Source organism: Rhinolophus sinicus, linkage group LG07, assembly GCF_036562045.2.
Source record: "Rhinolophus sinicus isolate RSC01 linkage group LG07, ASM3656204v1, whole genome shotgun sequence".
NCBI lineage: Eukaryota > Metazoa > Chordata > Mammalia > Chiroptera > Rhinolophidae > Rhinolophus > Rhinolophus sinicus.
The window spans coordinates 18,131,376-18,156,362 of NC_133757.1; positions in this window are offsets into that span (position 1 = coordinate 18,131,376).

Here is a 24,987-nt window from a genome sequence, read left to right on the forward strand (position 1 = left end):
GTAAGTATTATGCTTGCAGGTTGTCTGTTGCTAGACCTAGAAGTATGTTGAACAGTGGAAAAAATATATATATATGGGTCGAGTATTACATTTTCATTTAATGTGCTGGATAGAAATGATTGAGATTTCAAGAATTCTTCTTTCCTATTTCCTCATGAACTTAAAAGATTTTCCTGTGTTCTAAATCTTTTTTCTGCCCTCATGCTCTAAGAAGTGTCTCGGGGGGGAAGCACAGGAAAAGAAGACAATAGGGATGATGGGCTCCGTTTCCAGTATTATTTCTCATTGGTACCTAAAGTTGTGATTGCTATGCAGTTGTATAGGGTTGGGGGCTTTTAAAGCAGGTTTTAAGGAGGTTTTACAGTACAGGTTACTGTAGCAGGTGTTGAAAAAAATATATGAATACATTCAATTGTATGGATATACCATAGTTTCTTTATCCATTCATCTGTTGATGGATGTCTAGGTTGTTTTCATATCTTGGCTATTGCAATAATGCTGCAATGACCATGAGAATGTTAATGTCTTTTCAAGACACTGATTTCAATTGTTTTGAATAAATACCCAGAAGTCGGATTGATGGATCATATGGTAGTTCTCTGTTTAATTCTTGAGAAACCTTCATACTGTTTCCCACAACAGCTCCACCATTTTGTATTCCCACCAATGGTGTGTAAGAGTTCCAGTTTTTCCACATCCTCACCAGCACTCGGTCTCCCTCTCTCTCTCTCTCTCTCTCACTTTCTTTTAAATAATAGCCATCCTAACAAGTGTGAGGTAATCTCTCATTGTGGTTTTGATTTACATTTCCCAGAAGTAAGGAGTTACTGATTATAGCAGGTATAAAGTTTAACTTACACAAATGAATAAGTTCTAGAAATCTGCTGTAGAACATTTTCCTTATAGTCAACCATGCTGTATTGTACCCATAAACATTTGTCAAGAGTGTCGGTCTCACGTTCAATGTTCTGACCACAATAAAAAAATGTAAATGAAGATATCCAGGTGATTTTGTGATTCCTTTTGTATATCTGGGTTATGTATCTCTAGTGGTTCCTTTAAAGTGTTCCAGGCCTTAACCCCATGTTTCACAACTTTTATAAGCAATGCAAACAGTCTGTAGGAAGAGGTAAGCTGTATGTCCCCTCTAAGTTCTTTTCTCCTGTGCTGACTTTTGCTGTGGTAGAAAGTGTTGATTTCAATGCCTGGTCAGGGAGGTGGAAAAGTGCTGAACATGTGCAAAGTAAAAAGTCAGTAAATTAAATACGTGTGTAAAGAGGACCAGCAGCTTTGAAAGACTCTGGCTTCAGTTTTCAAAGTTGTGCATGTATTTTCTGCAAAGTTCCCAAGTAAAAGTCCCCTTCCATTCTTTCTCATTTTTACCTCCCCAAGGATGCTTAAAATAGACTTTTCCCTCAAATACTTTGTCTGATTTACTCCCCAGGGAGGCTCATTCACAGAGACAGGGGTTTATTCAAGAGGTGACTGGTGTGTGTAGAATATTTGATGACATCCAAGCTTTTGTCTTTGGCTGAGCTGCTAGCAGCCTGGGGAGAAGTTCAGTGGAAGTGGCTGTGACTGGAAAGAAGGCAGGGACTTCTGCTGCCCGTTAGAGATACTAATTGGGAGGAAAAGGTCCTGCTGTCTCAGGGCCTTGGAATGAGTCCGCCGACACATCGCCTTTATTAATATGTATTAGTTCACATGTGTACTTTCATATCCTATTGAATGTAGTTCTCATCAGGAAGCTGTACCCCTATATATTCTTTTAAGAATGTGGTAAGCTTAAACATATTGACTGCTAAGTGCGAACCATTTACCCAAATGTGATCACAATGTAATGTAGAAACAGATTGAATAGAGTCAGGACTTGGGGGAGGCTGTTTACAAAATTAAAAACAAAATATTTCCCCCAAACGTTCACCTAACTAACTTGGAGACTCCCATGTTGTGACTTTGTTCTAAATAACATTGTATTGATCATTCTCTTATTCTCTATCTTTTTATTTTTTTGTAAAATTTGTAATAAATTTGAATGAGCTGAAACAGTAAAATTCCCCCACTTACAAAATAACAATAATAATAATTACAAAATAATAATAATAATAATAATAATAATAATATAATGATAATATCCAAATAGGTCGATCTGAGAAGATATATCCAAAATATATCTATGTGAATATGCTGATTAATTTAATTCAATAAAAATAAATAATAAACATATGTATTAGTCATTTTATTATATGGTATGCATTGCATTTCTTCGCAACAACCCTAAGAGCTATGTTCACTAATATCCCTCATTTTATAGTTTAAGAAAAAACCTGAGTAGGAAAAAGAAAATACCTATTCAAGTTATGAAATTTTGCATATTTGTTTCCTTCAAATGTCTTTCAACCCCTTTTTGTAAAAGTTACCGCACATGAGTGCAACAAAATAAAGCCCTTCTCACATCCTAAAAAAAATAAAATAAATAAAAAAACAAAAACCCCAAGACTTATAGAATGTAAACTATTGTCAAAGCTGGAACCTAAGTCTAAGGTGCCTGATATTAAAGCTTGTGCTTTTATTATTCACTGTTTAGGTTTTGTTTGATGTCCTAAATGTTGCTGGCTATCACTGTACTGCGTGTTGAACATATTCTCATTTAGTGAGATTATATTTAATTACTTCTGTCTCAATATAATTACATTTCAATATAATTAGTAGTTTCTTTCTAGACATGGTGGAGGCCACAAAGATGAATACATTCCCATGGAATTTACAGTCTGTTAGAGTAAGTGTCTCTGAAGCAAGGCAGATTATAAATGCTGTAGAAGAGGAGGGAATTCCTTCCAGAGAGTGGAAGGGAACCTGTGAACTGGACTATAAGGAGCGAGAAGGCTTTGGAGAAAAGTGGAAAGGAAACAGTACAGTTGGAATACTAAGCTACAATTCTCCACTGAGAAGGCCGGTTTGATCCATAAAATTTTAATTTAAAAATATCCTTGGGCCACTCTAATTCTTCTAAAGGTTAATTAATAGATGCATGGGGTGTTACAGTAAGGATTAAGAGAAATGGTGCTGGAGGATTGGTGAGGATTATGTGAATAGTATTATGCAAATTTTCTGCTCTGTCTTTTTCCCATGAAACAGCTAAATCTGATGGTAGTGACATTACCAAATTCCAAATGATGTTTCTAAGTACATTGTTGAAATCCTCAATTTAGTTGTTTTTTAATCTGAAAAAAAGTCATAGTTGACAACCTTATGAGGTGCATACAGATGAAAATAACTTGTGTAGATTGTGATTTAAAATGTGCTTTGACCCTGGGTTAGGCCCAGTGGAATAAGTTAGTTACTCTAAGCAGAGAAGGAATTGGAATTTCTGTTGAAGAAGGATCTTCTAGCATCTTGTGCCTTCCATGAGAAAAAGCTAACATTTGCCAGAAATAAATGAAGCTGTTTTTGTCGTGCTTTTTTCACACAACCATACCACAGAGAAGTTAAAGTGTAAACTGCCTCATAAATTTGATTGAATTTTGAATCTCACTTTATAGTAATTGCTTGCTTGGGACACGTCCAAAACGTTGGTTTGAAGCTGCCAATAAAGCCACCAGTTGATCATTACTGTGTGGTGCCCAGATTATTTTTATTTTTCAAATCTTCTCCACAGTATTCCTCACTTAGCTTCACTGTTTCAATGAATCTGGGCTGACAAGGGGGCCCTATGTGAAAGTAGGTGGACCACCCACCCCAACATGCTGACTGCAAGCCCCAGGAATGAAGTCATTAAGGGTGTGGACGCTGCACCTCGATGATTTGGATTAGGATTTGCAACTCCACCTCCTACTGGGGAAGAGTCAGAGAGTTATTTCTATTTGAGGAAATTAAGAGCATGGATGGACTTTGAAGTCAGTTGGAGAGAACTTTGTTCAAATCTGAGCCCTACGACTTTATAGCAGGGCATCCTTAGATGGGTCCCTCAACCTGCCTGAGGCAAAGTGTGGGAGGGCCAGGGGAGCTTTGTGGGAGAGATAAATGTGGAAGATCTGGAATATGGTGGGGGTTCCAAGAAGACATTGATACTCCGAGACTGCATTTGACAACATAAGATTAGAAGGATCCACAGACTGATGTGGACATTCTGATGGGGTAGAATTAAGCAAGAAAGCTGGTCACTTCCAGATTAGAATTCTATCAGATGCTCTGCAGGATTTCCTCTTCTGATGAATGTTCACTGGATCTCTCCCAGGCACTAAGGTTTTATCGTTGTGAGTGTTCTCCACTTAAACTGCAGCATCCAGTGTGAAGATGAGGGTAAGACCCCATCGGAGGAGAGAGGAGAAGCAAGAAAAGCATTTATGTGTGTGTGTGTGTGTGTGTGTGTGTGTGTGTGTTGTTTTTGTTTTTGTTTTTATCAGTTGCCTTGCAATCCCAGCTCTCCAATAGGGTCAGGATAAGTTTTGTCCCTTCATGGAGTGTCATCATTGAGAAATATATTTTGCCAATTTATTTGTTATAAAATGACATCATGCTGTTTTAATTTGAAACTATCTGACTACTAGTAAAATGACAATGTCTCATGTTTGTTTAAATCATTGAGAATCCCATTTGAATTTTTGTTTATAAAGAAGCGTCATAAGACCATTTAAAGAAGAGATAAACTGATGAGCAAGATCCTGCATTTAACCTTCCATGAGCTATTTAAACATGGGCTAAACAAGTACTTGGTAGGAATGTGTTAAAGATAATTAAAGATTAACATTTAGAATAAAAAGCCTCCATGTCTTTCTGAATCCTGACAGTGTACTTGGGGATAAAAGATTATACAGAAATGTGCTATATCTCAAAATGCTAAATTCAGAGTAGAAGAATTTTTGAGGAATTTCCCCCCTTTTCAATGTTGCCTCACTTCCACTTTATTCCTTTTTTATCTTTTCCCCTCAGGAACAAGACATTGATATCATTTATCTAATGGCCACTTTCAGATTAGTACCTTCTAAAACTGCCAAGTTTTAACCTAGAATTTGCTGTCTCTCATCTTAATTGTCTTAAGGTCCTTTTTTTTTTTCCTTTCCAAGGGAGATTTCTCATCAATAAGTTAAAGCTCATTTTATTTTAAAGTGAAGTAGCTGCAAGTAGTATTAAGTAGGGTGGGGGACTGTTGTGTGTGAAACATAATAGACCGTTGGTCAGATAAAAGCTGGGTGTCATTGAAAATAGGATCAATTTAGCAAATTGCTGTACTAATTTTTAATGACAGCCTGATTTAAAAGACTGCATAATATTACATGAGATTCTTAGAATTGTGCTTGTTTCTGGGAAGTTTGGGGAAACTACAATTAGGGAGAAGCATTTTATTTCCTTTGTAATTATTATTATTATTATTATTATTATTATTATTATTGACTTTCCTTATGGACTGTGACCCAGAGATGTTGTTAGAGTGTAAGCCGAATGATCCCTCCCCGGACCCCATGAGTTTATCACTCTAAATCAGAGGCCAGAATAATGGCTGAGGCTATCCCAAAGTATTCCTTCTGAGTAATAAGATTACATAATGCTTGGAACTATTTCCCTCGTGATATAAATACCAAGGGCTGGAGAAGAGGAAAGAGTCCTTTTTGGTTCCCATTTGATTTAAAAAAATCAATGTTTCTATTAAGAATTATTTTGGATCAGTGGATAGAAACCTCCTGGGGCTGTTTTAGTCTAGTCAGAGATCACTGAGGTCAACAAGTCTGTCTTCCCACCTCTGAAATGTTTCAAGAAGAAGATTAAACATCTAATACCATCAACAGATCTGTAGCCAGGGAATTGACAGAATTCAATCCTTATCCTAGTCTTATCTCTGCCTAGTTTTGTTACTGGAAAAATGTCTCCATGTGTCTGAGCACTACATACGTCAACTAGAAAATGACAGAAATAGAATTGAACAGTCCCAAGATAGCTATAAAATTCTGTGGGACAACCTATCTTTTAGTCCAACCTTAAAAATTACTAAAAAAAATAAAATAAAATAACTAAGTAAAACAATCTCATACATTCCACAATAAGGTATTCCCAAAATAATGGACACAGCATATGCCTTCTTTTAAGTGTCTTAAGCTATAGTGTTTAAGGAACATGGATCATATGCATTTAAAGTAGTCCCCATCCAAACTTCTCCACTAAACTCAGTAATTATTCTGTCAAGATCTCAGTGGGTGTGAGGATGGTTGTTACCTGGTACTTCTGTGGTCGAGAAAAATCAAATCAAATAGTATAATGTTTAAGCATATGGGTTCTGTAGTCAATTGACCTGCTTTTGAATTCAAGATTCCCCCCTCCCAGTAATGTAAATGTAGGCAAGTAATTCAGCCTCTTGACCCTTGATTCTTATTACCTGTGAAATAATGGTATCCTAAACCAACCTACTGAGATAAATGAGAACATGAAATGTGGTCTTTCATGTAAATCCTGGTGCTAGTTCATAATAAAGATTAGATAACTTCTAGCTATTATTTTTACCCATCCAAACCCTTTTAACTGAGCTGGAAGTCATAAAGCATTAAATAAAATATGACGAAAATTTCTACATGTATTGTGCTATTAACATATTGTCCCCCATTTTATTATCCTTCTATACACATAAACATCATTCAATTATACTAATAAACATGGACTCATATTTCCTACTTCTGCCTCTATCCCATTAGGTTTTGGGGTTGTTAGGAATGCTTCTTTAACATAATAGTTTTCTGGTAAAAAAAATTTAGGGACCTAAGAGAGTTTTCTTATTATTTAGTTTTCATTCTATTGGAGAGAGAGACCTCTAGGTGACTTATATTCAGATCTAAAATGTTGCTAAAGCAAGACTTGCCATTTATTTATTCCCCAAATATTTATTGAGCATTTACTGTGTGCCATGTAAACTTCAAGTTGCAGTACTCAATAGTGAGAATTTTAGGGACTCTAACTTCTCTAGCTTCAATGAATGAAAGTTGGCTTAACCACCTATTCATATCTCTGAGTGTCAGAATTCAACTTCTCAGGGCATGAGACAGCTCTCCATAGGGTGTGGTTGGGAGGTGGGGTGATAGATTCGGAAAAAGCCAACACTCAAGTCTCTCACTCCAAAGAGTCCTCCCATCAGTACTGTGTGTGAGGTCTGTAACCTGAAGGAAGAGTCTCATTTCTTTATCTAATTTTCACATAGTTGTTTTATAGTCCATAGATGTCCCTCTCTCTCAGGGTTTAAGTATCTGAGATTTTTTTTTTCTCCTTCCTTCTTCTTGGATTCTCCCTCTCTCTTAACTTTACATCTCTACTCTGCACCACTTCTTTGCATTTTTTCTTTCCTGACCCACTGATGGAAGGAATGTTGCAAAGCATGCAATTTTTAAAAAGTGAAACACTTTGCTTATTACACTAATAAATTACCTTCCCCAAATACCCACAGAGGGTCTGAAGAATTTATATGGAAATTAAGGCAGTACCACATCTGCCTAATTAGACAGATGTACTCATAAAAGGAGACAAGTGTCTGCTGGAATGGGAGGAGGATTGGGCTGGGAGGAGAATTCCTCCTCAGCTGTTTTCACAGGTTAATTTAGAGGCTGTTATCTCACAGGCTCCAGTCTCTTGGGACACTTCCCTTCTCCACAGGAAACGGGAGGATAAATTCTTTTTCCCATCGAATAAAGTACTCAAATTAACCTCCCTCCCCACTGTGACATAATGTCAAATTTAAAGAAAGCAGGTTGCAGATTTTCAGAAGAATGGAAGAGAACTAGCCACTGTACTGGTACAGAAGTTCTATACACTGGTTGCACAATAGAATTTCCTAGGAGCGTTACACGTTCTTATGACTAGGACCACCTAATCCGAATCACTGTTCATTCAGCACCCTCTCAAAATCAACTTGAGGAGTAGGATATGGGTCTCAAAGTATTTAAAAAAAAAAAAAAAAAGTGACATAGAGATCGAAGGTGGCGGAGTGGATAAATACTGTGCCTGCTCCCTTACATGAACGAATTAAAATACAACTAAATTATAGAAAAGTAAACTTAGAGGACTATCTGAAGTCTGGATGAACAGAAGTTTTATAACTAAGGATATAAAGTAGAAGCCACGTCAAAACTGGTAGGAGGGACAGAGACACGGAACTGGCTAATCCCAAATCTCCATGCAGCAGTTAAGAATCAGAAGGAATATCTTGCCATGGAAGTTACCCCTAAAGGAGTGAGTGACTACAGCCCCACACCAACCTCAACAGCCCAGAGTACTAATGTTGGGAAGAGGAACCCCAACCCCCAAAACATCTGGTTGTGAAAAACAGTGAGCATTCTGACCATCCATGTGGGACAGAAAGCTGTGGGGAAACCAGACATCCACTTAAATGGCTTGTGCACAGGCCCACTTACTCGCAGGCACTCACCTTTGGCTCCAGTGGCAGGGCAGTACCTCAGGGGGTGTCAGAGACATATGGGGGGCAGACTGAGTTGTGGGTGGGAAGGTGGGAGGACAGTCAGCATTTTCCCTGTTGGAAATCCTCCTCCTGTGCAGCCAGCAGGCTGGAGCCATCTTTCCTACTTTGAGCCCTCCCCCTACGCTTATGGCCAAATCTGAATCTGATTGGTCTGGTGAGCTCCACAGCTGTGCTCTACTGACTCACTAGGATTCCTCCCACTCAACTCCCGCAATGCTGGAGGCACTTTGTCCGAAAACAGCCAGCTCCGCCCTAATTGCCTTCTTTCTTAGAAAACTATTGGAGTCTGACAGAACCCAGGAGGGCAACAACTGGCCTCAGTGTGCTCTGAGACTTTTGCTGAGTAGATTAACGCTCAGCACTGGCACCAAACCAGAATTTACATTAACCTGGTGATCACAATTCTTCCCACTCTGGTGACTCCCTGAAACCCTGTCTTTATCAATGGCTAAACCTTAAGGGAGCCAGCAGGTGGCAGCAGGCCTCAGGGTGTTTTGGCATTTTGCAGAGCTACCCAGGCCCAGTAGTAGTGGCAGATGTTTTCAGTTTGCAGCATGGCCTCTTCCATGTGCCTCCAGGTTTACAGAGTCAGCAAACAACAGAGCATCACTTTGTAGCTATTATCAGCTAGTCATTGGACAGTCACAGGCAGTGGGTGACCTGGGCCTGCATCAGAGACCCTTCCAAGAGGCCCCAGAACCAACACACTTGGAAGTTGACTTCAGACCACAGCAGAGCACCATCCAGTTAGCCCCACAAATGTTACACCCATGGGGCAGTCTCAACAGGCACCTGATCCCTCTGGGGCAAACCCCATTTAGGAGGGTAAGCCCCAAACACAACAACCTGTAAGCTGTGGATGTGGCCAACCCCAAAGCCAGTCAGCCTGAGGGTCAATCCCACCTACTGACATGCCAATAGCAACCAAGGCTCAAATATAACAAGTGGGCACACACAATCCACACAAGGGACACTCCTGGAGCACCCAGTACAGGTAAAGAGGGAGACTATCCCATTGGGCCCCACAAGGCTTCTACTATATAAGGCCACCTGCCCAAGACTAAGGGATTTAGCAGATCTACCTAATACATGGAAACAAACAGAGGGGCAGCCAAAATGAGGAAACAATGAAATATATCCCAAATGAAAGAACAGGAGAAAATTCCAGAAAAAGAACTAAACAAAAAGGAGGCAAGCGACCTACCAGAGACAGAGTTCAAAACACTGGTTATAAGGATGCTCAAGGAACTTAGTGAGAACTTCAACAAAGAGGTAGCAAGCATAAAAAAGGACATAGGAACTTAAAAAAAAAAAAATATCAGCATTTAAGAATACAATAACTGAAATGAAGAATGCATTAGAAAGGAATCACCAGCAGACTAGAATGAAGCAGAGGATCAGATAAGCAATTTGAAGAAAAAAAAGATAGCAGAAAACACCCAATCAAAATAGCAAAAAGAAAAAATAAAAAGGATCCAAAAACATGAGGCTAGTTTAAGAGTCCTCTGGGACAACATCAAGTGTAACAACATTCACATCATAGGGGTGCCAGAAGGAGAAGAGAGAAAGCAAGGGATTGAGAACTATATGAAGAAGTAATAAATGAAAACTTGCAAAATTGGTGAAGGAAACATACATACAAGTCCAGGAAGTGCAGAGAGTCCCAAACAAGATGAACCCAAACAGGCCCACACCAAGTCACATTATAATTAGAATGGCAAAGGTTAGAGACAAAGAGAAAATCCTAAAAGCAGCAAGAGAAAGGTAACTAATAACTTCTAAGAGAGTTCCTATAAGATTATCAGTTGATTTCTCAACAGAAACTTTGCAGGCCAGAAGGGATTGATGCAAAATATTCAACGTGACGAAAAGCATGAATGTACAACCAAGATTACTCTACACAGCCAAGCTTTCATTTAAAATCGAAGGACAGATCAAGAGCTTCCCAGACAAGAAATAGCTACAGGAGTTCATCACCACAAACCAGTATTACAAGGAATGTGAGAGGGACTTCTTTAAGATAGAAAGAAAAAAAAAAATCAAAATTCTGAATAATAAAATGGCAATGGCTATGTATCTATCAACAGTTACTTTCAATGTAAATGGATTAAATGTTCCACTCACAAGACATGGGAAGGCTTAATGAATAAGAAAACAAGACTATCACATATGCTGCCTATAAGGGACTCACTTTAGATTGAAACACACACACAGACAGAAAGTAAAAGGATGAAAAAAGATACTTCATGAAAGTGGAAATGAAGCAAAAAACTGGGATAGCAATACTTACACCAGACAAAATAGACTTTTAAAAAAGTTTGTAACAGAAAAAGGATTCAGTAATCCGATTTCAGGATATTTACCTGAAGAAACCCAAATGCTACTTCAAGGGGACATATGCATCTATATATTCATTTCAGCGTTGTTTACAATGACCAAGATGTGGAGGTAACCTGGGTGTCTGCTGATGGATGAATAGATAAAGAGCAGGTGGTACATATATATAATGGAATATTGCTTGGCCAGGGAAGGGAATGGGTTCTTGCCATCTGCAGTGGCATGGATGGACCTGGAAGGAATTGTGCTGAGCGGTGTGTCAGACAGAAAAAGACAGATGCGATGAGATTTTGCTTATATGTGGACTCTAGAAAACAAACAAACAAAACAGAAACAAACTCATAGATATAAAGAACATTTTAATGGTTGTCAGAAGGGGGTTTGGGATGAGTATAAAGGGGGAAGAGATTAAGAAGTACAAATTGATTATTATGCAGTAATCATGGGATGTGGGACATATCATAAAGAATATAGTCAATAATATTGTAATAACTATGTTTGAGGTCATATTGATACTAGATTTGTTGGGGTGATAGATGGGAGTGGTTTGAGGGTAAGGTGAAAAAAGTGAGGGGATTAAGAAGTACAAATTGGTTGTTACACAGCAGTCATGGGGATGTAGGGTATTTCATAGGAAATATAGTCAATAATAATGTAATAACTATGTATGGTGCCAGATGGGTACTAGATTTATTAAGGTGATAGATGGGAGGGATTTAGGGGCGGGGTGTAAAAGGTAAAGGGAGTAGAAGTACAAATTTATAGCTACAAAATAGTCATGAGATATAAAGTAAAGCATAGGGAATATAGTCAATAATATGGTAATAACTATGTATAGTGTCAGGTGAGAACTAGACTAGTCAGGGAGATCATTTCTTAAATTATACAAATGTCTAACCACTATGCTGTACACCTGAAATTAATATAAAATAACATTAAATGTCAACTGTAATTGAAACATTTAAAAAGGGGGGAAAAGTTGAAGGGGAATAAGAAATTCAAATCTCCAGGTATAAAACAAATCAGTCATGGGGATGTGACGTGCAGCATAGGGAATATAGTCAATAACACTATGATAGTGTGGTACGGTGTCACATGGTTGCTGGACTTATCATGGTGATCACTTCTTCAGGTATATAAATGTTGAATAACTATGGTATACACCTAAAACTAATATAATGTTGTATGTTTGCTGTATTTTAATAGACCAAATATTTTTAAAAATTGGAATTTAAAATTACTGACCTGTGTTTTCCACCATGATGGTTTGAACAATTTTATAACACTGATGGGCCAAATTAAAGTTGCTCAACCTTGCCTATTGTTACAAAAATACTCATACAAGTGCTCAGAACTGATATGAACTCACACAAACACACAACATAGACCAGTCACAGAGAGACAAATGCTAACATGTTTAGAAACCTATAGCACACAGATACAGCCACACATTCAGGAACAGATTCATTCCTAGAACACCACAAACAGGCTCATCCATGTACACACACTTAGGCACACATAAGCATAGAGCTCTCCTAGGAAAGAGATCCATAGCCATAGGTTCCCACAAGCTGAAGTATTGGTACACAGAGACACAAATACAAACACACATATAGTTGGATGCATTAAGGAAGACATGTGTGTAAACTTAGCCCCATACACACAGAAAGACCGTAGAGACTCAAAAAGAGAAAGAAAAATCATAGAATGAACCTCATTGATTGTAAATTATATCTCTATAAAGCTGTTGAAAAATTAAGAGAAAGAATCACTGAGATACATGTAGACACCCAACAAACAAAGATGCAAAAGGAGACACACACTCTCAGGAATTCTCCTTTCATAGTTTCGGTGTCTTATATTTGTGTGTGTGTGTGTGTGTGTGTGTGTGTGTGTGTGTACAGTTTCTTGGAGTGCCACTGTGTTATTTACAGTGTCTTGGTTGATGTGCTTTCCCAAGTTCACGCTCAAGCTCCCTGGCCCCTTTGCCCAGGTGGGTCACGTGGAAGTCAGGATTGGATTTAGAACCTCCAAAGAAATAATTATACACATTTTTCTTGAACAGGATATTCTACTGAAAATGTTTCTTCCATGAGAACCTGAGAGTTTGAGGAGCAGGTAAAGACTATTTCATTGAGGTTTGGATGCTGACAGAGATCCTGACAGCATAAAAAATCACTCTGTAATAATAATTAAGAAGTGATATGTCTGTGACCTTTTAAAGTATAAAAAGTTCTCTTGTACCTTAACTCAATTGTATCACAGAACTGTGCAGTGTGATCTCATTTGATCATCAGAGCAATTGGGTAAACATCTTATACCTGCTGAAATGATTGCCAAGAGAGGCTGTATAAAATTTCTGAGATCCCCCAGACACAAAGTTGCATGTTTTGAACTCAGATTAATGTCTGATGGACTTAAACAGTCAGTTATCTTGACAGCTGTGTGGCATGGCCTCAGCAAACATTGAGCTTGGGGTCAATCTGACAGCTAGTCTTATGTGGCATATGAGGAAACTGAAGATCAGAATGGCTAAGTACTTGATCTCAAGCTCCCAGGAGCATACACAAGACTTGAATATAATATTGTGATTCCAATTCCAGGGCTGATTTTATCAGAGAAATGAGCCTTTGTACCATTCCATGGACTATATGTGAACTGCACTAGGAGAAAGAACCAAAGCTAATCTAAAGTGCAATGGCTACGCCTTGAACGTCTTTAGAAGGAGACTGAATTCCCTCTAGAAGGCAATGGGTTCCTATCTACTTCTCTCTACTTCTTTGTTGCTTCTCTGAGGATTATGAAACTGTTCTTCCTAGCATTTGGCCCAGTAACACCTCAGAAAACCCTTGAAGGGGAATGCCTTCTAGCCATTAGAATAGAGGTATGGCCTTCACAGGAAGACATTCTGTCTGTTTACCATTTTTCAGGGTGCAGGTCTTGCTGGAATGAAAAATGCTCAATAAGTGGGAAGCCGTCTTTATCATATTGCAGAATTTCCTCTAAATTTTCTCCTTAGAATTTCAGTGTGATTATGAAGTTGCTCCACAATTATTGAGAATGTGTTATGTGCTTTACCCTATAATAGACTGTGTGGATACAGAATTACAGGTCCTGTGCTCAAAGAGTTCATGATTTAATTGAAGAAAAAAAAGTAATGATTAGATGTTATAGGTGATTAGAAGTCATTAGACCATTCTCGACAAGTGTTAGTTCTTGGGGGGACATGTAATTCTTGATATTACAATGATTGATGACCCTCCCTCCAAATCTCAACCTTATCTGATAAAATCATATTTTTTTAGGATTTAATTCCATGGGTAAGCGATTAGGGAAAAAAAATTATATATATATATATATATATATATATATATATATATATATATATATATATATATGTTTATCATCACCTTAAGGAGGTGAGGATAAAAACTTGAGAACCACTGTATGAGACCACACATCACAGATCCCCGTCTTATTCATTTAAATATTTCAAATTATGGCCAACTTTAAAAATTGGGAGATTTTATATAAAAATCTAAATGTCTAGTTTCTTTTAAAAACAAACATCAGAAGACCTGGCAACTGTGAGCCCATGGTTCCCATGGTGATAATTGACCAGACCTTTGCAGCAGCTTCACCTGTTAGGTAGGACGTGTTCTTTTGTCCATCACAAACTTCAACATTCCCCCATTAAGTACGTTCATTGTGACCCATTTCACTTAGTTAGGTTACCTGTCTGAACACTGCAGGTATCTGTCTATATTCCCAATAATTAGATAAAAATAGCTACAGATTCAGAGGTAGATGTTTTAGCAATTCAGAAAGGGAGAAGTCAGCAAAGACTTGAAAGCTCAGAGATAGCTTCATAAACTGTCTTACAACAAATCATGATTTAGTGAGTTAATAAAGGAAGGTACTTTTCGATACAGTCCCAAAATGAAAAGCTATAAGATAGTGAAAATAATTGCATTAATACAAAACCTATCAACTTAGCTAAATCTCCAAAATCTTCAAAAAATCAAAATGTAGAGAAATATACACAGTATTATAATTTTTACCAAATATAAAATCATGAGAAACAAAAGAGTGGGTAACATGATTGCTAAGGAACCTGCCAGAATAGAAATGGCTTTGTATGAATGGAGACGAGATGGCCAACACCCAGCCCAGGGCACACATGGGCCTGGAGTGGAGAAGCCCATGATATTCAATCCTTACACATTGCTGGGCTTTCATTGATTGATCAAGCAACCACTGACAAGGTCTCTTTTCCAAGCGACTCCCTGGGGGGAAACAGCCATCTTAGATTCACGTGGAAGATGATAATTTCTAGTTTCAAATTTTTTATTTGAAGACATAAGAGTCTTTGCAGAGCAGCCAGCCCTGAGAGACAGAAAAATCAGCTCATGTTCTCTTTGGTGGGGACACTGCAGAGAAAAGACTGGGACTCCCACAGATCATTCAGTACATTAGACAAACTGTACATCTCTGTAGGATGCTCATCATGACCTCACTGCTCTCACTTACCCTCTGTCCATGCCTAGTCTCTGCCTCTTGCATACATACAAACCTCCCAAAAGCAGAGTTCTGAAAATTATACTCTCTTCTCAAAAACCCCCAGATCCTTATTATTCTCTGAAAAAAGTCCAAGTCCTGCATCCTCTGACTTTTCCCCCCCTTTTAAATAGACATTTTTAGAGCAGTTTTTCATTCACAAAAAAAATTAAGCAAAAAGTACAGGGTGTTCTCATATAACCCCTGCTTCCCCCTCCTCCCCCAAAAGGAACACAGCCCACCTCACTATTAATGTCCTGAACCACAGTAGAGCATTTGTTATAAGAACACATCATAATCACCCAAAGTCTATAACTTACATTAGGGTTCACTGTTCGTGTTGTACATTGTGTGGGTTTGGACAAATGCACTTCACGTGTACTCACCAGTACAGCATCACACAGAGTACTTTCCCTGTCCTAAACATTCTCTGTGCCCCACCTACCCATCTCTCTTTCTCCCTGGCAACCACAGATTTATTTTATTGTCTCCATGCATTGCCTTTTTCAGAATGACTGGAACAATACAATATGTGTAGGATTTTCAGTTTGGCTTCTTTCACTTAGTTAATATGTATGTTAGTATTCTCGCTACCTTTCCATGGCTTGATAGCTCATTTCTGTTGGTGCTGAATAATATTCCAGCAGGATGTAGTACAGTTTATCCATTCATCTACTAAAAGGCATCTTGGTTCTTTCCAAGTTTTGGCAAATATGAATTAGTCTGCTGTAAAAATACACGTACAGGTTTTTGTGTGGACATAAGCTTTCAACATCTTTGGGTAAATACCAAGGAGTATGATTGCTAGATCATTTAATAAAAACATGTTTAGTTTTATAAGAAATTGCCAAATCTTCTTCCAAAATGGCTGCACCATTTTGCATCCCCACAAGCATTGAAAGAGAGTTCCTGTTTCTTTAAATCCTCATCAGCATTTGGTGGTGTCAGTGTTCTGGATTTGGGCCATTCTAATAAGTATGCAGTAGGATCTTACTGTTGTTTTAATTTTAATTTCCCTAATGACATATGATGTGGAGCATCTTTTTGTATGTTTATTTGCCATCTGTATGTCTTCTTTGGTGAGCTACCTGTTAAGATAGCCCTCCCATTTTTAAATCAGGTTGTTTTTCTTACTGAGTTTTCAGAGTTTGTTGTACATCTTGGATACCAGTTCTTTATCAGATATACTTTTTGCAAATATTTTCTACTATGGAGAAGAAAATGGCTTGTCTTCTCAGTTTCTTGATATTGTCTTTTGCAGATAATTTTAATGATGTCCAGCTTATCAATTATTGCTTTAATGAATCGTGCTTCTTGTGTTGTACACCCTCTGATTTTTCACTCCAGCCTTACTTTGTACCCTTCCTCACCTATTCACCTCTTATATCAACTGCCATTTTCTGTGAACTCTGCTGTGAACCACATCGAAGTGAGAGGGAGCAAAGCAAACAAGGGTGTTATTCTCATGTCACTCCTATACCAGGGGAGAGACAGATCATAAGACGGACAAATAAGAGAATTTCAGAGAATATAAGTGCTATGAAATCTGTAAAACAAAAATATGATACGGTTTACTTGGGAATGTTAGGCAGGGTGATCAGGCAAGTCCATATTGAGGAGATGAAGGCTGAGCTGAGGACCATAGGATGAGAGTCAGTCAGTCACTTAAACATCTGTGGGTGGGATGCATCAGTCTGTGCTCTGGCCCAACTGGCTTCCCTGCCCTGAATACACGATATTCTTTCACGTCACTGTGCCTTTTGTCCAGGCCTTTTTCTCTGCTAGACCTCTTCACCAACTCCTCGAGGATATCACACCTGATTACTTAATTCAGTGCTATCTACCTTGCTGCTGCTGATCCCCTAAGCAGTATGGTCAGCATATTCTCTGTTAGTCTGGGCTGTTTTGATTATAAGTGATTGGACCACTTAAGGGCATAAGAGCAAGAAAAGAGGGCATATATTGGGTTGGTAAACATGCCGTTAAAAGTTGATGACTTGTAAAAGCTTTCTGACCCCACCTTCTAATTTTGATGTGCGTTATGATCTCTGGAGCCCATTCTGTGACTGTGTCTTACATATATTAGGTGAGCATAAAATGTATATTGAATTTAAACCTTTATATTCTATTTATCATTGTTGTTATTGGCTAGCATTTATCAAGCATTTATTATGTGCCAAGCCCTATGCTAAGAAGTGCTTATGTATGGTCTTATTCAGTCCCCGTGTGTAGCCTGTGAGTTAGACATTATGATTATTTCCACATTATAGATAATGTTTTCAGCAAAAATATTTAGCTACAACAATATCTAGACAAGGTGTTATTCATCAACCAGTTTTTTGGATCAGAACTACTTGGTGAAGCACTTCCCTTTTAACAACATTCATCTCACCTGCCATTTCCTGTTGATCAAAGGAGACAAGTTAGTAATGGTCAGAGCTGACATGTTGGGTTACATCAGTTAAGCCTAAAACTATTTCCCAGGTCATTGCAGCCCAGAGGTTATATGTAAGATCATTTTATTGGCCACTATTCTTTATCCCTTCCTTGATCCTTTTTTTCTTTTCTTTTCTTTCCTTTTTTTTTTTTTTTTTTTTTTCAATACATGCTTCCAGATTGTTTTCTAAAAAATGTAGAGTGTGCTTCCCCTCTACTTACCCTTCTGTTTGGCTTTGTGACCTGTTTTGGCCAATGGAGCAGGGAATAAGTGACAGGTCTCCACTTCTGAGTCTAGACCTTAAAAGGTGTTTCCATTTATGTCTGGCATCTTCTTGAGAAGGGTTGTCCTAGGGTATCTCCTACACCCCCAGTCTGGGACCCAGAATGAACTCATGTGAATCAGGGCTGCCCCAACTGACCGCCCACCATAGCCTGCAGCACCAAGTAGGATGGCAGCCGCCCAACAACTTGAAGCTGAGCCCTACAATGAGAAATAATGTGTATTGTTGTGTCACTGTGGGTGCTTGTTGTTTATGCAGCAATAAAATTCAAATACCTACCTAATTTTTTTTTTATTAGAAAAAGAGGTGGAAGTGTTTGGGAGGAGTGGCCACTAAAGGAATTAATATTTTTCATCAGCACTTCCTGTTTATCCTGAGACAGTGTTATATTCTCCTTTCATCGGGTTTCTTGTTTCTTAATTTAGTCTCCTTTCTTTTGCCTAAATCAGGTTTAGTAAGGTTGTTAACTTGAAGAACGTGGTAAAAAAAATTTTTTTTCTGCAACACCAATATTACCTTATGCTAAATTAAGCTTCTGAGAGAACAACAAAGGCAACAAGACAGAAAGATAGAGCTGAGAGGAAGCGTGTAGATTAGAATGGTTTGATGTGCTGTCTGCGAGTACATGAGGTGCAGGCACTGGTTACTTTCATTCTTTCTCCACATTGGCTGGGTCTGTCTGCTTCCTAAGTTTACCCAAGTTTAGAGCTTCGGCTTCACAAAGATATTTTTGGCAAAGGAAGAGGCACTCTGAGGGACTTGTCTATTATAACATTCGGGCATGACAAGATCTTACCAGATGATGGTTGAGTAAATAAACAAGAGAATAAATGAATGGGTGAACAAATAAACCAATCAGTGAACCGGTGAATGCATGGAAAAGAAAATCAGGCAGAGGTAAGCTCATCCATGATAAAAACACCAATACAACCAGCAATATGATTTATTAGACACTTGTGATGTGACGGCATATGAGCTCAGTGCTCTTCTTCCTTTTCCCATTAACTCTTCACAACACTCTGTTGATATAAGTGAAATTGATCCCACACAGGAGAACACTGGAGGTTGAGCAATTAGCTCCAAATGAAATAGGTAGTAAATGCTAGGTTTGAGAAGACATTCCTAGTTTCTCTGCTCCAAGTAAGTCTCAGGCTTTACAGAAACCCATTCATTGAAATACTTTTATCGTTGTTGGCTTTCTCTTATTTTACAGGTGAGACAACTGGGCTTAAAAAGATGTGGGAGCCTTACATAAGCCCCCTTGAGGAAGTGGCAGTGGAGAGTGTAGAGATGGGAGGACTAGGACTTTCTTTAGGGAAATAGCAAAATTAGGGGTAAGAGATGTGACTCCAAGGCCAAGAGTCCCAGGATTCGAAACGATACGAATGCCATACTCTGAAACCAGGCTTGGATATCCACAGAAGACTCAGTCACTGGCAGCCTTCACTCTACCATGCTGACTCTCCCTTCTGAAAGTGAGGGTCTACTGTACTCTCCTGCTTACTTAGGCTGCCTCTCTAGGAGAAAGTCATTATCTTTATAACACTCTGATTCTTGTAGAGAAGGGCTTTGATTTCATCTCAACAAATATTCTTTCTTACTCTCCTCACTGCCAGTTATGCTGACAATTACGCCACTTAGTCCAGGATTTCTCTATCTCATCAATTTCATCACTATTAACATTTGCACTCAGATAATTATTCTTTTTTTTTGGAGGGGGGGTGAAGTACTGCCCTGTGAATTGTAGGATATTTAACAGCCTCCTTGTTATAGGATATTTAACAGCCTCCTTGTTATAGGATATTTAACAGCCTCCTTGTTGGTAGTTGCAAGAACCTCCCACCAACCACTCCCCATTTGTGGGTTGTGACAACCAGAAGCGTCTAGGTTAGTTAAATTAATTATTTAATTCTTGTTATGATTCTAGGATGGTCCTTAAGTTGGCTTACCTGTCAATTATACCTTTCTGTTCATGAGTTGTTGTTTTTTTTGTTGTTGTTTTTTTATTCCTTCTTGAGAATAGGTGTTAATGGAATGGTGATTAAAGGAAGAAAAATAACAAAAGACCCATGAGTGATGGGGGAAGAAAGGTTTCAGGCTAAGACTCAGAGTGACAAAAACTAAATTCCTTTTTGTCACATTTTGCTTCTGACTTTATATTCATAGTTTAGCATTTCTTGTTGATTTACATATATGCTTCCATCACATAATTTAGCAAAAAGAATATTAATAATCTTTCACATTTAAGTCCTTTTTGGGGAAATATCAAAATAATACCCCGTCCTGGACATTAAGAATCTCTGTCTTGTGACCCTTTCACAGCTCAGATCTTTTCTTGCTGGTATGACTCTGCCTTATCCTTCAACTCCAGATATACTGTATGACTTGGTAACAAAAACACATATTTATCAAGCACTTAAGGCGCTGTGCTAAGTGCTGCATATGTATGCACAACGTGAAGCTATTGTGCTGATTCTCCTATTGCCACCATACCATAGATTCAGTTATCCATTCATTCATACAAAAACGTTTTTGAATGCCTGTTATTACGAAGCTTTATGCAAGGTGCTGGGGGCACAGCTGCCAATAAAATGGGGGGAAACAGATAATAATAAATAAAAACATTAAATAGTTTATTAACAACAGGGAGTGTTGTAGAAAAAAATGGGACAGGGATGAAGGTGCTCCAGGGGCAAGATGGAATTTAAAAAAATTATGTGAAATGATTTAGACTTATGGAAAAGTTGAAAGAATACTCTGCGTACAGATTCCCTAAATGTTATTCTGAAATAAATTCAAATGTATAAAGAAGTTGCAAGTATAAAAATGTCATGTATCCCCTTAATCTAGAATTCCCTCTTGTTTATTTGTCAACATTTGCTCACAATTTCCTCTCTCTCTCTCTCTCCATTTCCATATTTCACACACAAATGATGCTATAACACCTTTCTTGCTAGATTATACTAATAACCCTTATATAATATATATTTGCTACTTCAACAAATTAGTATTCTTGAGAGCTTTCATTAGGGTAATATTAATCTTATCACAACAAGAACTTGGATATGCTTTTACTTTATACATCAACGTAAAAGTTCAATTAATTTTCAAATTATTGAACCACTACACTCTGCTGTTACAAATTAGATGCTAATTAATGCTCTTTTTCTTGCTCATTTATTTGGAATCTCTTTTTTTTCCTGTCAGACCCCATGAAAGTGTGTAAATCCCATTAATTGTTTTTACTAACTCATTAAATTGATTATAGAACAAAGTAGTAATTTTGAAAATTATAGCTATCCAACACCTACATTTGAAAAAGACACAGCATTCTAAAGGATATTGTTCACTAGACAGTAATTAAAAATTGCAAGGAGAATGCTTCACAGCAAGATTTGTGATAATTTTAATGAACTTCTGAAATAAGGTAAACAGATTCTTTAAAGGACATGTTTAACCTTGAGATTCCATGAAATTACTAGTGAAATGGTGGGAAAAGAATATATTATTTAATGTGTCAACATAAAGATTATTAGATATCTAAAAATGTTTGACTATATTTAGGGAAATTAAAATTTATTGAATATATAATAGTTGTATTTCATAGTTAACAACTCTGATCTAAAGTTGTCGTATAAATGAGACAACTGAGGCCTGAAGTTGCTCAGTAATTTATGTTCCTTTCTAATGGGAGCACTCCAGGTAGGCTGACACATGGGAAAATGTGAAGCTAAAGGAACATGAGGGGTTGGAGCAACTAAAGGAAGGCTGACATGCCTAGAGGGTGAGAGTTGCGGGAAAGTGGTCTGAGCTGAGGCTCATGAAGTGGGAAGGATGGCATATGCAGAGTTTCCCAGGAAATACTAAGGATGTGGAGCTCCAGCCATCGTGTTTTCTAAAGATCAGTGTTGTCATGGTGTAAAGCATGGCTTGGAGGGGAAAAATGGGAGACAAGATGCAAAACCATTGTGAAAGTCCTGGGAAATGACGATGATGGTGATGATGATGATGATGGAGATGAAGATGATGATGATATCATGGACTGTGGAAGGGGAGAGCTGAGTTCGTCAGAGTTTTAACAGGAAAGAGTGGATCACTCATTGATTGCAGGGAAGTTTGATGATGAGGGAAAGAGAGATGTGGGGTGAGTGCCAGGTTTTCAGACCTGCTCAACTGTGTTGAAGGCAGCAGGCAGCACTGAGGAAAGAGAAATCAGCAGAGAAATTTCTGAATTGGTTCTGAGACATGAAGAGCTGAACTAAGACATGTACACAGGGTGTTTAAATGTACAGACATGGAGTTCACAGGCGATGTTTTGATTGGGGAATGTGAGTTTGAAAACAAAAGTTAGGAACATTTAAAAATATTATTTCAGTTTTTCCCAAAGTGTTTTTTAGACTACTTATGTCAGAAGTCCTTGCATATCTATCTCCTAACTCAGTGGTTTTCAGGCTTTCAGATGCATCAGGATTGTCTAGGTGCAGTGTAGTGAGGAAGATGAAAACCCTAGAGTCCAACTGCTTTGGCTTGAATCAGCTTAGACACTTTCTAGAATAAACTAGAACATGCTTAGCTTCTGTGCCTCAGTTATTTTTTATGTAAAATAGAGATAATACTAGCTACTTCATGGGGTTTCTTGAAGATTAAATAAGAAAATAATTGAATAAAACAGATAAGTAGATGTATATAAAGCCTTTAGAATACTTAGGGACACTTAGCAGTCAAAAAGGACTAGGTTAGCCATTATTACTTTCTGAATAATTCATTCAAATGCAGATTCATGGACCACCAACTCAGGATTTTGATGTAAATGACAAGTTACAGGATAGAGTGGGAATTTTGGTGTGGATTTTGTTGTTTCCTACTGGAGATAGAGGATGAATTAGAATTCAGTAGTTCTGCTCTGGATGACCCTGGGCCCTACCACACTTACTGAATTACAGTTTCTTTGTGAAGGAGTCAGGAAATTTGTATTTTAAAATAAACTCAGCAAGTCTTGGCCATACTGGTCTACAGCCATGCTTGAAAGGGATTGTATAAGAAAGGATATGTTCTTCTCCTTATGTCAGGGCTGATTCCACCAAAATGTGTAGTCCCCTTGTCATAGTAGACATTATTTTGCTGGGAAGTGATTGGCCCGCCAGTGAGCACATTGCAAGCCAAGTATGAATATATGACCAGTACTGACCAATGGAATGTAAATGGAAGTGACATTTGTCACTTCTGGGCCAAGGCTTCTAAGAAGCAGTCATGTCCTTTCCACTTTCTCTTTCCCCATTGGCTTACCAATGCAGAGAGGAACAAGCTCTGGGTGATGCTAGGGCCATAGACGGAAGGAATCCAGGGCATCAAATTGATGATAGTAAGTTAGACTGTTGTTACATAAATGAGAAAAAGGATTACATAGATGAGGAGAAAAACCTTCTGGAAGGTTATGTTAGGGAAATGTTAGAAATTATTTCAAATGGCAATTAGTGTGTTCCTAGTAACTGCTCTTAAACATGAGGTTTTTTTCTTCAAGGTAACATTTATCAAAAGTTTCCTGATGAACGATGTCGCTCCATTATAATCAATGTGCTAGACTCTTACAATGCAAAGAGTTCTTTTTCAGTTCTTGGAACTAAAGAACTAAACAATCTCTTTGAACAATCTCAATGTTTCTGTTGTTACTGGTTTTTTCATTGTTTATTTAGGGAAAAACGTGTGCACTTGGAGGAAACTTTTACTTTTTTCTTAGTAAAATTTTAATACAATTACTGAAAATTGGTAGTTTGTTTTTTTCATGTTTTTTGTTTGTTTGTTTGTTTAGCATTATCACTCTTTTTTGTTAATTCAGGAAACATCGCAGTGGCTTTGTTTCTCTGAAAGTAGAAGATGGGTCTCTATTCTGTATCTCTTTAGACAACTCAGCACCTATTTCTGTAAAATAAAATAATGTTGTTTGTATTTGGATCATTACTTAAAGTATAAAAAAATATTGTCAAGCAGTTTAAGCATCAATATTCATGAATTATTATTCTTTTAAGAATGTTGGCTACATTTACATATAGATTAAACTTAGAATTTATGAAATGTGATTTTCTTTCAGTCTGATGGCTTAATGCCCCTGGTGTTTTATGAGTAAGATTCCTGCACAGAATGCTCTATGTTTTCACATGTGACTGAGGACATGGAAGACCCCACCATTTGTAGACTCCAGGGCATTACATCGTAAATTGAATTTGATGGCAGAGAAAGGATATGTTGAAGAGTGACTGAAGGTTGGAAGTTAAATCTACATGGAGCTAACACATATTCCTGACAAACACAAAAAAGCCTCCTCTTGAAAGGGGGTTTACAGAGAGCAGGTTTCATTATTGAAGGTACATGTTTGATATTAACTTTTGAGCAGCCCCTACTCAACCTGATCCCTCTGTGGAAAAGATATCAACCTTCTTTCCTGGAGGTTTATTACACACATACACACATACCCTGAGGCTGGGCCCTCTCTCACATAGCCTGACTATTGGTAGAAATGAAACCACATCCTCACATTTCACCTTGATTTTTACTGCTCCATACACTAACTTTTATTTGCAACTTGGGTGACAGAATGTAACTTCTTTGGTGGATTCTACAATATTAAATTGCATATTGATTTTGAGAAGCAGCAAAAGGATGCGACAGAAAGTAACTGAGGACTGAAAATTAGCATGGCATGGAGTTAATATATGTAATCTGAAAAACTCATAATAATCCTTCCTGTTTTCTAATAAAGGTTTACAAATAACAGGTTTAATTCTGGAGGCCGTATGTTTGATGTCAGCTTTTGATCAACACTGACTCAGCTTGTTCTCTGCACAAAGACTCTAATCACCTTTCCTGGTACTCTGCTATACACACACACACACACACACACACACACACACACACACCTCT